This window comes from Enhydra lutris, unplaced genomic scaffold (assembly GCF_002288905.1).
Source record: "Enhydra lutris kenyoni isolate GAN:26980312 unplaced genomic scaffold, ASM228890v2 scaffoldscaffold27, whole genome shotgun sequence".
Taxonomy (NCBI): Eukaryota; Metazoa; Chordata; class Mammalia; order Carnivora; family Mustelidae; genus Enhydra; species Enhydra lutris.
The window spans coordinates 701076-715555 of record NW_019154111.1 but is presented as its reverse complement, the minus strand read 5'-3'; the positions used below and the strand labels follow the sequence as shown (position 1 = coordinate 715555).

At 39.2% G+C, this 14480-nt stretch overlaps 1 protein-coding gene and 1 pseudogene across 1 annotated transcript in view; one reads left to right on the top strand and one right to left on the bottom strand.

Annotated features, from left to right (window-relative positions):
• Nucleotides 1-14480, bottom strand: part of LOC111152088 (thiamin pyrophosphokinase 1) — a 348477-nt gene that overhangs the window by 105112 nt on the left and 228885 nt on the right. The window lies entirely within an intron of this gene.
• On the top strand, nt 5051-5715 carry LOC111152089 (annotated as a pseudogene).

Sequence of the window (14480 nt, the reverse complement as noted above, 5' to 3'; positions counted from 1 at the left end):
TAACATTACAAAGTACGGAATGATGGGAAAGTGTGCAAGAACCAGGGCAGAACAGAATGGAAAGCTCCCGTAGGTGGGGGCGCTCAGAGCTCTAGCGGTGCATGGAGGAGCTGCTGGAGTGGAGACGTGTCAAGATTTACCATTTCAGACCTTAAGTCTAGGTTATGACAAGTCTTCTAAGCACTTAAAACTTAAATGAATATGGAGTGGATAATGAGATTTTTTTTTTTCCCTCTAAAATGTAAGTCTGATGAATGATGCCTGAAAGTACCACCAGTCATTTTTATGAGTGCTCAGCTCAGCAAGATATGCTTTTTTTTTTTTGGGTACCTAAAAGAAAGATTTTCCCTGTTTTGGCTCCTCAAGGATGGTCACACATCCCCTGTTGAAAGAAATGTCATCTCTATACACTTCAATAGCTAAGATAATATAGTTTCTTCCTAAATAATAAAAAGTAAACTATGAATATATCTTAAGGTATAAAACCACGGATTTATGTTAATAACTGCATATCCTAATTAGATTCTTCGTATTATTTGCAACAACCAAAAGGATTAGTTTTACTTAAAATACATGTATACATGATAATGAATTGGTTATGGTTCATAAAAAGATATATAATAGACAGATATGCAATTGTGTATAATAGAAATAACTTTTATTTTATGAAATTAAAAAAATAAATCTTGTAAAAAATTATAATCTGGAGGAGTCTAGAATAACCATTGTGAGTAAGCCTTCAAGAGAAAAGAAAAAGTACATTAGCATTATTGTTTGACTCAAATATTTTTTCTGTCATTTGCAAGCTCAGAAGTTGCCAAAGATAAACTTCTGGCAAGAACTGTAAAGTGTCTTGTTTTTATTCAAAAAAGCATTTAATAATTAAGGTTTTGCTTTTAAAAATAACAATCCTGAGGTAAAACCTCTTTCCATGTTTAAAAAGACACACATCTGCATACCCACAGCTATGTGTTTTCTCATGGGAGATGGCCCCAAAACTAGAATGCTCAATACTTGATAACTAAATCCCATGAACATGTTACAGATTTGCTTCAAAACTATTCTTCATTTTCAATTTAAAGATGAGAATCACCTTGAGTTATTTCTTATAATTTCAGTGTGAAATGGAGGAAAAATCATTTATACAGTGTATAGTAAATGTTCTATGAAATACATCTAGAGAGCCCTTGAAACCAGACAGGAGAGTCAGGGGACCAGAGGGCGAGTAGGGTTAGAACTATACCGCAATGCTGCATAGATTAAGTATTGGGGATTAGAAAAAAATGAAATTATGGTCAAAATGACATACGTAGAGCAAAAAATTACTACTATGATACAAACAAAAGTACTTTCAAATCCAATTTCTTAAATAAAAATTTTCTCCAAAACTTTAAAGAGCTCCAGATTTTAAAAAATAAAAATAAGAAAAGAAAATCTTCAAGGAATAATGAGAACAATATAAAATATTGAGACTTAACAAAATCTAACGTTCACTCCACAGTCAGATATTTAACTGCCTGCTCAAGATTCGTATTTGAAGGCTGAGTGGGCATCTCTGACTTAACACAGTCCAGTGAGACTTGGTTTCTACCCACGGTCTGCCCCTCCATGTTTTCAGCCTGTCGGTAAATGGTACCACAGTCCACCAAGCCCAAGACCAAACTGCTTATTCTGTTCGACAAAGCTAATAGACAGATGATGTAATGAGAAGGGACACTGTGTAACGTTCAAAAGTGACAGAGGATTCATCTTAAAAATATATAAGAAACACAGCAATAAAAAGCTGACAGTATCCCCAACAGAAAAAATGAGTTAATGCTAACAAGCAGGATTAAGGAGTATGCTTGTCCTGATGGGCACCGGCTGATGACTCAGTGTACTTTACAACTGAAATGACTCACTGTACTTTACAACTGAAACTAATACAACACTGTATGCTAATTACACTAGAATTAAAATTAGTAAAACAAAACCCCCCCAAACCTCTCAAAGCAAAAATATACAAACACTTCTTACATTTAAAAAAAAAACCCAATAACAAGCATATGAGTTGCTCAGACTCATTACATTAGTCATTACAGAAATACAAGTGAACACAGCAAGATATCACTTGATTCCTATACACTTTATATCCAGAAATTTGGATAATGTGAAGTGTTGGTGAGGATATAGCGATAATCTTTAAACACAAGAAAAATAAAAAACCCTCACATACTGCTGGCTGGGTAAAGGCAGCATTCTAGAGGGCAATGTCGAACTAGTTAAATAAAGTAAACCTATGTCCTATGATGTAGCAATTCTTTTTCTAGCTGCAGACGCATCGAAGAAAAGCACGCACGGGTCCATAAGGGTACATACGTGAGAGGGCTCAATCCAACATTATTTGGGTGGTGAAGCAGGGCGGGGTTGGAGGGATGCAAGGTTTGGAAGCAATTTAGTGTCCAGTATGCAGTGTGGCTGGGCAAATATACTAGATGTCCAACATACAGAGCTATGAATAATTTCAAAAGAACAGATATATATATATGGCAACACAGACAGATCTTGAAAATATGCTGAGTAAAAAGATAATCAGAAGAGACGAGGAGGAAATGCACAATGCTAAGCAAAACAAACCAGTCTCTGGAAAACTACACACCGTATAGTTCCAATTATATGACATTTGGGAAAAGCCACAAACTATATCAATAGTAAAAAATAAGCGGTTCCCAAGGGTGTGGGGGAAGGAGGGGGTCAGTGAAAAGGGGAAGCCCAGGGGGCTGTTGGGATGGTGAACGTATAACGCATAATACTGTAATGGTGAAATCTGTGAAAACCTACAGAACTTTACCAAGAACACAAAGAATGAACTTTCCTGTCAGCAAATTTAAAGAACCATTTAGGAGGTTCAGGGAGTCTTGGGGGGAAATGCAGATTGTGAAAGGAGAAACTAAATGTATAATTACATACAAATTATATACAAGTATATAAAATATAGAATTATACAATGGTAATAAGGAAAATGTAAAAAAAATCATTTATGTAAAATGCACACACACAAACCCCCAAATAAAATCAGAAATAAGAAAAAAAGTATATGCAATATACATTATAGACCAAGGGGTCATACTACTAACACGAAAAGAAGTTCTAACAATAATAGAAGCAAATTAGGCCAACAACTTCATAGAAAGATGATAGTCCAGAGAAAAAGAATGAATAGCTTTTAAAAATATAAAAATATGCTCAATCCTACTGATAACAAGAGAAATACAAATTCAGACTCTTCTGGAATATTACGCCCCACGTATTAGATAGATAGGCTGAGAGGACATGGGTCCTCTTATCACGACCTCGTACAACCCTTCTGGTGGAGCTCTTGAAACAGGCTTCATCCAGATGCTCTGAGCCACTGATCACAATTCTAGGGATCTACCCAAAAGATACACTGGCAAAAACACAAAAAGACACATGAAAAAAACTATTCATTGCACTGCATTCCATCACTGAAGCCCTGACTTATAAACTATAGTCAGTGTAGTATGTCAGAGGGGCTAGAAACAGATCCACGTGTACATTGATAACTGATTTTTTTATAAAGATTTTATTTATTTATTTGACAGAGATCACAAGTAGGCAGAGAGGCAGGCAGAGAGAGGGGGAAGCAGGCTCCCGGAGATGTGAGGCTCGATCCCAGGACCCTGAGATCATGACCTGAGCCAAAGGCAAAGGCTTAACCCACTGAACCGCCCAGGTGCCCCTAATAACTGATTTTTGACAAAGCTGCAAAGGCAATACAGTGGGGACAGAATATCTTTATGACAAATGGTGCTGGAACAACTGGACATCCATGTGCAAATGAAGGAATGCCAATCCTACCTTACATGTATACAGAAAATAAAGCGGATCACAGTTCTAATGTAAAACCTAAAACTATAAAACTTCTTAAGAGAAAACAAAAAAGGAAACTCTTATAAAAGGAAACTCTTATAATCTTAGGCTTGATAAGATTTCTTAGATAAAACTCAAAAAGCAGAGCCCATAACATAAAGATTAGATAAAGTGGACTTCATCCACTTTTTAAAACTTTTTAAAACATCCAGATTTTAAAACTCTGTTCATCAAAAGTGTACGTCCGTATACTATTGAGTGTGAGAGGGAAGTAGAAGTACAAACTCATGTTAACTGTAAAAACAAAACAAAACAAAAACCACCACCACCACAACCAAAAAACCCCACAATCCTAGCTTTCTCAAGTGAATCAACTTAGTAGCTACAAGCATTCCCTTTAATGCCCAGATTATGGTCTCTAATTCTTATTTCTTAGTAAAATCGCCTTTTGGAGAAATTCCAAAACTCAGCTGGGAAATGGGCAAGATGAGCTGGGAACATACCATAAAAGAGAAAGGAAGAAAGTTATCAAAGACGAGTGGGTTTGTGCCAAAAGGATTCATTCAGGAGCCAAATTGAATATGCTCCTCCCCCACCCCGGCCAGAGGTAGGACACTTTGAGTAGCAGTTAGGATAATAATGAGAATGGACTCATTATACCTATAAAATTTGCTTAAATCCAAATGTGCTTAAATCCTCAACAAAAAGTAGCCGATCGGTGCTGAAGAAAGGTATGGAACTGGCAGACTGGGGTGACTGCCAGAGATGCCGGGCGGTCTGTCCTGAGGTGCGGCCAGCAGCGCAATAGACACCCCTGTGGCAGACTACCGACAGCACACACTGGAGGTGGAAGTCCTCGTCACATGTAGGACAATCCCGCTGAGCCACCCACAGTGTCAGCGGCACCCAAGGCGACCCCAGCAGCAGGAAGTACCTGTGGCGGATTTCCAGCCGGAACCAGACAGGCGTTCTTAGCTGACACACCAAGAGAGGGTGAGAGCCGGACTGAACGTCCAGCTAGCCCATTTCCAAGTGAGACACTAAGCTCTGTCTACTGCTGGAGGCCTCTGTCCCAAGCCTAGGTTGTTCACAGAACATGCATGGAACCCTTATCTGGAGCCTTCCATTGGCTCTCGAGGATCATGAAATCTACTGCAGACACTGGATTTGAACAGCAACCATGACTGTGGGAGAGAGCAGCGAGATGCTACAGGGCAGTGACCACAGAATGAGATGTGCCCTGCAAGATGACCGCATCTTCAGTGGCACCTTTAAGGCTTTTAATAAGAACATGAATTTAATCCTTTGTGATGAATTCAGGAAGACCAAGCCAAAGATTGTAAAGCAGCCAGAATGTGAAGAAAAGTGGGATTTGGGTCTGGCGCTGCTACCTGGGGAAAAGCTGGTTTCCATGACTGGGGAAGGACCACCCCTGAAGGTACCGGCGCCCCCAGGCACTGCTTGCTGGGGCTGCAGGAGGCCCGGGCTTGGCGGGGCAGCCCGCAGAGGAGTGCCAGCTGCTGTTCCAATTCCCCATGCTCCCACGGGGTGAGGAGGCCCTGTGCTAGGGGTCGCGGGGCCATCCCAGCAGGAAATGAAGGACTCTGCAGGGAAGGGACACCGGAGCAGCAAAGCCACCAGGATGGGGGACGCCACCAACTCCTGTAGGCTGAGCAACACCACCTGCAGGCTCCCCCACGTGGTAGGAGACCACCCATGGCCCATCAGCTGGGCTTGCCCCTGCTTGAGGGATACGAATAGGCATGCCCCCTCGAAGAATGAGACCCCTCCACAAGGAATTAGTGGTCCACCTCCCCCCCAAGAATGTATCCACCAAGACCCTAGGATACTGCTGATCCTTCTAAGTCCCTTTTTCCTTGCAATGTGTCTTATGACACTGTGTAGAGGGTTTGTGAACTTTTGCTCCTATTTTGCTGCACTGCGTAAAGTAATTTAAAAAAATGTTAGGGAAACAATTCATTATTTTGAAAAATAGTAAATTAAGGGAAAAACATTTAAGTGTATAGCCTGCCTGCCTTTACAGACTATTCCACAGGATAGCCCAGTAGCTGGTCTGAGGGAAGCTTCTCTTTCAAGAGGGATCTCAGGCAATCTCTGAAGTAACAGTGGCAGAACAGCTCAGTACTAGCGTTGAACAACTGCCGATCAGGTCAGAGACGCACGGTGACCATCAATGGCTACAACATCACAATAAAGAGCAACCAGATGTTGTGATACAGTATCACGCAGGTCAGAAATCCCCCCCAATTTCTTAATGGTCTGATCACAGCCTAGAATTAACTAAAAATTACAAAAATTCAAAGGAAAATAGGAAGTAATGATACCATGCCATGCAACGAAACTAGACTGAAAATTCCAGAGAACAAATGACAGTTTCTTCAAGGAAAATGTTGAGGAGCGAGGGAAATAAAATGAAGAAGGAGAAGAAAAAAAGAAGTGCAGGCAGAGTCAGGTAAGGGGACCTGTTTAAAAAAACAACAAAGGGCGCCTGGGTGGCTCAGTTGGTTAAGCGACTGCCTTCAGCTCAGGTTGTGATCCCGGAGTCCCAGGATCAGGCTCCCAGCTCCATGGGGAGTCTGCTTCTCCCTCTGACCTTCTCGCCTCTCATGCGCTCTCACTGTCTCTTCAATAAATAAAATCTTAAAAGATTAAAATAAAAAAATGAATAAAAAACTAAAAAAATAACAAAAAACCAACCTACTGCAACAGACAGGTCTTATTTGGGTCCCTGATCATACAACCCACCATAAAAACGTCTTAAAACAAAGGCGGAAATGGAGGTAAACACTTTATTTCATCACATTAATTATTCTTAACTTTTTTTGGGTGTGAAATGGGACTGTACTTATGGTTTTTAGGAATCCCTTTCTTCTGGAGATACATACAAAAATATTTCTTAGTGGCCATGAAAACAATACATAATTTGCAAGGACATACAAACAGAAAGATGTGATGAAAAGGGAATCCTAGAGGGGGAGAAGATTTGAATCAACAGATCCTAATCAAATAGTGAAACAAAATGACCAATGATGACACTGTGCCCATAATTTATGATTAATTCATTCAGCCCTTTCTACTTAAAGCCTTAAGAAACCAAACAAAAAAACAAAACAAGCTTTCATATGCATGGCCTTAAACATTCTAATTTTCATGAAAAGTACATACATCATCATTCCAGTTGCCTGTGGAAAGACGGAGACTCAGTCTCAAGGAGCCATAGTCAGTAAATGCCAGTCAGGACTCGAGCCTTCCACACAGAGCCAGAAGGCCTAGACAACACCTTCACGGGCATTGAGTAATTTAAAATTTTCAGACCTAACAAAGCAGAAGATAATAGACACCATGTGGCTTCTTTATACATTTGCTCATTAAATATCTATTCTATAATTAACTATGATATGCATTCTCCTTCCTGTTCCCTTTGTAATGATTCTGAATGTTTCCTTTCTTTGAGTATAATTCCTTTCCAAAAGAGCCTTGTTATAATAAACTTCTATTTTAGACATAAATGCAATTTTTCATATAAAAAGCATTGCAGATAAAAGGAAGAGAGGACAAGATTTGTAGCATTAATTTTTTTTAATGTTGCACATCAACATTTTTATGCTAAGTAGTAAGTTAGAATTTGGTTCATAAAATTGTTTTAAATGAAGTGTGTGCTAAAGATAAGACGAATTTAAAGAATTACACACTATTTGGTTTTAGAAATGAAATTCTTTACGGCAGCCTACTGGATGGTATGCAGTATTGTTAGTGCTAATAACTTGTAGCCATATTTAACCCTATTTAAAATCACGTTATGAATGGGCCTGCAATGAATTGGTGCTTATAAGGGCAGGAATCTTTGCATCTAAGAGGTAAGTTCAATGAACAGAATGTAAGGTCTGCATACAGAGTTGTAGCTATGGCCTATCAGTCTAGGTGTCTATCACTGAAAACAGCCCCAGTTGTTTTTTCTCATGGACAGAGTACTGCAGCAATTAGTAGGAGTGCAGTGCGTGTGCACAGAGCAGTGCATATGCAGGCCGAATGCCTGGGCACCTCTCGTCTCTTACAGCATACCTGTAGTATGACCTGCCTATGGCCCATTATATGCCGCTTCTCTAGGCTTCCATGATATTCCGTATGTATTTGTATTACGGAACTTATTTTATTTTATTGTGAAATCATGATCTATTTAATGATGATGCTATTAGCTCTTTCAGAGAAACTTACTCCTCTTCGGTCTAGCAATTTGTAAATACCTGATACAAGTCAGTCTTTAATAATATGTTGGTTGAATGAATATAGGAAAAAACTTGTCCAAGTCCTTCTATTTTTCACAAGGCTTGCTCTGCTCTGGGAAATATTTTATAGTGTGAAATATGCTCAGAAAAAAATATTAAGCTCTAATCATAGCTTTTCAATTATTATTATCAAAATTTCAAAGAGTGCCCACTTCTTAATAGCCTAGCTTCACCCAGGAGAAAATAAATCCTTCTCCACTGTCCCCTGAGCAGCATTTTTGTACATTAACCTTCCCTGATAAAGTAAGACCAATGTTCCGTACTCTGTGCCTTTTACCTTGAGGGTTTCTGGTTAGGAGTGAAATTGGCTTCCTATCATCAAACAATTGGAAAGGCCAACGTGTATGTAATTTATCAATTTTGAGGCTCCTCTATCAACATGACTTTTTCCAAAAAGAAAAGACTCTGATTCATTATCATTACTACCTCAAGTATAATAGAATACTCTTCTTCTTTGATAAGAAATCTGATTGTGCCCATTCATTTCTATTTAAAAACACATACACTCTACAAAGGATGGCAGGGAAGTCTAATTCTCTGTTATAAAGAATTATGTAGTATTTATAGGCTATGTTTAGTGAGTTTATTTTTTTTGAGAGAGAGAGAGTGAGTGCACAGCTGGGGAGGGGGGTGGGTACAGAGGGACACACAGAATTTCAAGCAGCCTCCACACCCAGTGTGAAGTTCGATCTCATGACGCTGAGATCATGACCCTCATGAGGCTACATCAAAATCAGGTGCCCCGATGAGTTTACCTTTTTAAATTGTTTCTTCTACACTGAATGGCATCATACCAAGTGTACAAATCATATAAATGGAAACAGAATCATGGAGTGGAGAAAGCTAAAGTATCAGTTTGACACGGATTTGGAATGTGGCTTTACCATTCAGGAGTGGAATAACCCCTGAAAGTCAATTCATCTTTTTAAGACCCAGTTTGCTCATCTTTAAAATTGGGTCATATTGTCTCCACCACATATTGTCTCCACCACATTACTCTCAAGACAGCAAAACAGGTCTCAAGTGGGAATGTACATGGAACCACCTGAGGAATATTCTCAAAATATACACAGCTACAACTCAAAGAGTGGCCGAATCTGAATTTCCAGTATGTTCTTTCAAAAAGCTACACATGGACAAATGATGGCGCATTTAGATATGTCCTCACAATAGTTGTAATAAAGGAATGAGGATGATCTCTATTGCTAAACAGAGTGGTTTCCAAAATATATTATGTGAAAAAAAGGAGGCAGAGTGTGCTAAATTTCATATAAAAAGGGGGAAATGGGAAAATGTGCACATATTGTTGTGGTTTTGCTTTTATTTTTTGCAAGAAACTGAAAGATTCTGAAGGAGGATGGTGGTGGTGAGGGAGACAGGAATAAAAGCAAGACCTCTCCTGAGGGTATCTTTTATCAAGCTTTGCCTTTAGGCTATGTAATTACTGTAAAATATTTTAAATAACTAAAAAAAATAAGGTCTTATACCTTCAAATCAACTGCAAATGAGCCTAACAGTATATTAAATAGGCAGCATAACCAAAGAAAGAACAAATTTTAATATTTAAAGTGAGAAATTTTACAGGCAATAGTCTGGCTCAGATATAATTTAAAGACAGACCTACAAAGAAATCTTAAATTTCACTCAGTAGCTTTACTGTTAGTACTAATGTGGATATTATAAATCTGAAACGAGCTACTATTACTATAGTATAATACAAGATTAGCATTTCAAGCCAGGATTTCGGGGCAGCGGGGGCAGTTAAAGAAATAAAAACACAAAATAGAAGTTTAAAAACTACATATTAAAGCTGAATTCAACGTATCAGTGTGAACCCATGATTTATACACATACACACACACCTTTTATTTGTTTCTTACTTCTGTTTACTGAAAAAGTCTGAAAGCACCACAGTATCACCACAGTATCAATAAGCACATTTGTTACCTGGATCTTGGTTTCTAAATATCCTGCTCCTTGTTGAAGTATTTAGGATAATGTGATGTGATATCTGCAGCTTACTTTCAAATGGTTACCAAGAAGGAAAAAAAAAAGTCTATACATAGATAGAAGGCACATGATAAAATGTTTAAAAAATTACAAATGGTTGGAATATGTTGTTCATCATACTAGTCTTACATATTCTCTGTAAATATGGCCCTTTCCATAATAAAAAAAGTTGACTAAAGAAAAAAATAAAGTTATGCAGATGATTTCAATGCCTACTCCTGAGTGAGCCACTCTCCATGTGTAGGTAATGCTTCCAACTGGCTACCTTCCCCTCATTTTTTTTTTGGAGCCCTCCATATGGATCCACTGAAATTCAGAGAGTAGGCATGAATTTTAACAGAAGGCTAGCAAATGGCACAAGGGTAGGATTCAGAAAATTCCTAGAGTATCCATGAAGTACCATACTCTTACAACATTGCTCTATGCAGGGTTTCCTTATTTGAGAAACAGAAACAATGAACAAGAGGACTGCTGGAGAGTCAAGTGAAATGATGACGACGGGATTTATACATGTTAAAAGCTGTCTAACTCTACAATTTTTATTAAAATCTAATTTTCCAACCTTTCAGGTACAGAGGCTATTCTATAACTCATACATGGCTCTTAAGAGATTTCAGAGGTATGCAGTTCAGAGGTAAGAGTATGTCTTCAACACTGAGACTATCTTATCTACTTGATATCACGTAAGTACTATCTCAGTCTGCTTCAGAAGACAATATGGGATTGGGATATCTTTAATGCAATTCTCTGTCAAAGTAAGTTTAATCCTCTTTGCCAGTCTGTAGCTCGTCCTAGGTTATACTCTGCTTTGCTAACTTGGTTCCTAACTCTGATGCATTTTTATAAATTCCACTACTAAACTAGTCCGTATGCATGTAAGTCAAATAGAATTCTGTTCATGACAAAGATATGAAAGATTAAGTGGACCTTTTAAAAGACAACTACGTAGGATAGTGATTTTCAAAAAAAAAAAAAAAAAAAAAAAAGAGGAAAAAGAAAAAGAAATCCTCCCCAGCTGACCAGAGATAGAACACTTACTTTCCCTCCTTTCAGTAAGATTGGCTTAGAAGTGCTGAGATTCCTAGCGTGTGTGTATCCATGCATATCTGTTACATGCAGAGAGAGTGTGTGTGTGTGTGTGTGTGTGTGTGTGTGTGTGTGCGCGCGCATGCGCGCGCACGTCTAATAGGGCAAGGTACCTTACACCATTCCTTGGAAGAGCTTCATAATATCCAGCAGGTTAAATACACAGTTTAAATAAGTACCCTCAAATCCCAGCCCTTCTAGCTGAGCTTTATTTTGATATGTTTTCCACTTTTTCTTCACTTTCAGTTTGATCACTTTGGGAACAAACAAGAGTAAAATGCTCCCAAGTTCAGAGGGAAAAAATCTTAATTGGATAAGAAGAAATACCACCCAGCTAGAGCCGTATGAAGTCCTTTATACAGAAACCTTCACTTGTGCCAATCTTCTTCCCAGAGGCTCATTTCATTTCCCTGCTGGTAACACTCAGATCACTTCACAGTTCATTGATACTGCATTGGCAACCTTTTGTTTTCAATCAAAGGGAGATGCTGAAGCAATGCTCAATTGAACTAAGTCTACATGACATAGTGTGCTTGTGTCCTTGCCACAGAGGACTGTGGAAGGGGAGCTAGAGGAAACTCTGACACCTAGCATCCCATATTCCATTACGTTACCTACAATTGAATTACGATGAATTACAATGACAGAGCTCACACAAACGCTGATGCTCACTCTTCTATTGTTCTACCCGCACACAGCACGTTTATGGATCAAATCCAGTCTCCAAAACTGATTCTCCGTCACTCATGGTTGAAAATGAAAGACCAATGTTCAAATAAGTTTTTAAACAGCTTCCACAGAGACTGAATTTGATACTTCCTCCGCTGTTCCTTTGGAATCACTGAGGGATCACCATAGGTTTTTGCTGATGGCCATCTTTCTGTAAACTCTCCTAAGTGGAAGACTCCTATAAGATTAAAGAACTTGTAAGCTGTACGGGTGAGTGGTGGGAATCAGACTGCTGCTGCATGCCTTTCCCTCTGAGACCTCATTGTAGCCAGGCTGCCTTAAAACCTACCGGCCCTGACACCATCATCCTCAAGGGCAGAAATATACCCACGGCCATAGAAAGTAGCCATCACTCCCTCAAATGAGCTTTCAATGAACTAGGAAGAAAGCATAGGGCAGTAGAGAAATAAGTGGACTAAGTCACAGACTGGGATGCCCAGCCACCCTGTATTTTACAAAAGGAGGCAATCATGAACAATTGTTAATGGGAATAATATATTTAAACCATCAAAACTTCCCTATTTATTCGGATTTGGCAAGCATCCAGCGAACTAAGTGTGATCATTATTTCATCTTTGATCACAAATTCATAATTGTAATTTTTTTAAGGTTTAGAAAATGAAAAAACTTTTAATTTGGTAAATTTTCTTATGGATAGACTGTTTTGGGTCCATAGAAAAAAGATTTTAAAAATTGATGAAAATGATCCAGGTAAGGGAAGATCAGAAAGGCTTACTTGGAAATTCTGTGTAGAAGTCAGAAAACTTGAGTAGGGCTTTAAGAGAGTGACTTAAAAATTATTTGTGGCACAGGAAAGCAGTGATTGTGGTCAGTTTGGAAAACTACTGATGGACCAATTTCTTGGGTTACGTAACACTGAGAAAATGACAGACCAGAAAGAGGGAGATTTAAAGGTCAAACTCAAAGCTTCACATTTAGGCCCAGACCAGTGCCCATGCAGAGGAGCAGGGGAAGGGCCCACCATGACTGGGGAGCTGGCAGCAGGCCAGGAAGAGAAGACAGAGTTGAAATAGGTCGAAAAGTACTTCACTAGCATGGCGCTATCGCGCAATCAGCGCCCATCACTGTGCAAGCCATCTTACAAAAGCACAGCATGACAGCTGCACTTCTGCTCACGCCAGGAAAGAAATGTATAACCCCCGATATGCATGTTCTGGTTTTGTTTAGCTTGGAAAATGGCCTAAGCAAAATAATTTTGTAAGTCATCATTACTTCTAGGTTAGTCCCCCAAATTCAACTGCTGTGAGTGAACAGTAAGAAAGGTTTAGCAAGAGCAGTGGATTTCTACATCCCTCCCTGTCTAGTCATCAACTCTCAAGTAATCGGGTTTCTATCCATACTTTGCTATGAAAACTGTACCTGATCAAGTTTCTTCTCAGCTGCCAAACTTAGTCTTTTGTATTCTCAACACCTTAGCAGATCACTCCCTTACCTCCCGAAACTCGAAACCACCTCAATCTCAGTGATACCACTCTTGTAATTTTCCTGTTTCTTTTCCATTATGGTATTCTATTCTCTAGGGTTCTGCCATTGATCTTTTCACTCCATACCTTTTTCCGGTATGTAAGACTCCACTCCAATTATTTAATTATCATGTATATGTTGAGGATTCTCAAGGTATATCAAAGGGTCAAGTTATATGTACGTGTGTGTATATAAGTTGAGTAGAATCATATACATATACACACACACAGAATAATTGCCTAAAAGGAGAGATTGTTCTATAGATATCTATATATCTATATTTAAGCACTTCTACATAGTTTCAAAGACAGATCAGTTTCTGTGTGTCCCAGAGTCCGCTGACCAACTTCCTATCTTCACGTGTTCTTCTCATATTCTCTATTTTAAAGAAAGATAGCAATCAACTCCCTAATCCAGAATCCTAGTCATTATATTGACTCCCCTCTGTGTTCCTCCAAAGAAGACTTCTGAGCACACATCCCAAGGAACTCCAACAGCAAAGTGAAGCTGACTTATTCATCATTTCTTTTTCGGATTTCTAAGAGTTGAATGGCCTCCATCTCTTCCCTAACCAATTTTTCCTCCATATTGCTATCACACTAAACTCTCTAAATGGTACTCTAGAACTGTGACATCAACATAAAGACCATCTACCTGAGAATGCAAACAAGTCTCTCTAGCTTTCTCACCTCTAGCTGCATCTCCTATGGCTCCCAAGGATCTAGCAATTGTGCCGAGTTCTCCCAGATTTCCTTGCACACCATACTCCTTGCACATTAAATGTCTTTATTCATCTCTCTTTGCCTAACTCCCCAAAAGATGTTATCCCCCCGAGAAACTATCTCCATGATCACCATCAATCCTGTCCCCAATCCGGATTAGATGCTTCTCCCATGCCATCCTCACAGCACTCAGTGTTCCGTTTGGGGGGTGGGGGTGGGGGTGGGTGTGTGTGTGTGTGTGTGTGTGTGTGTGTGTGTGTGTGTGTGTGTG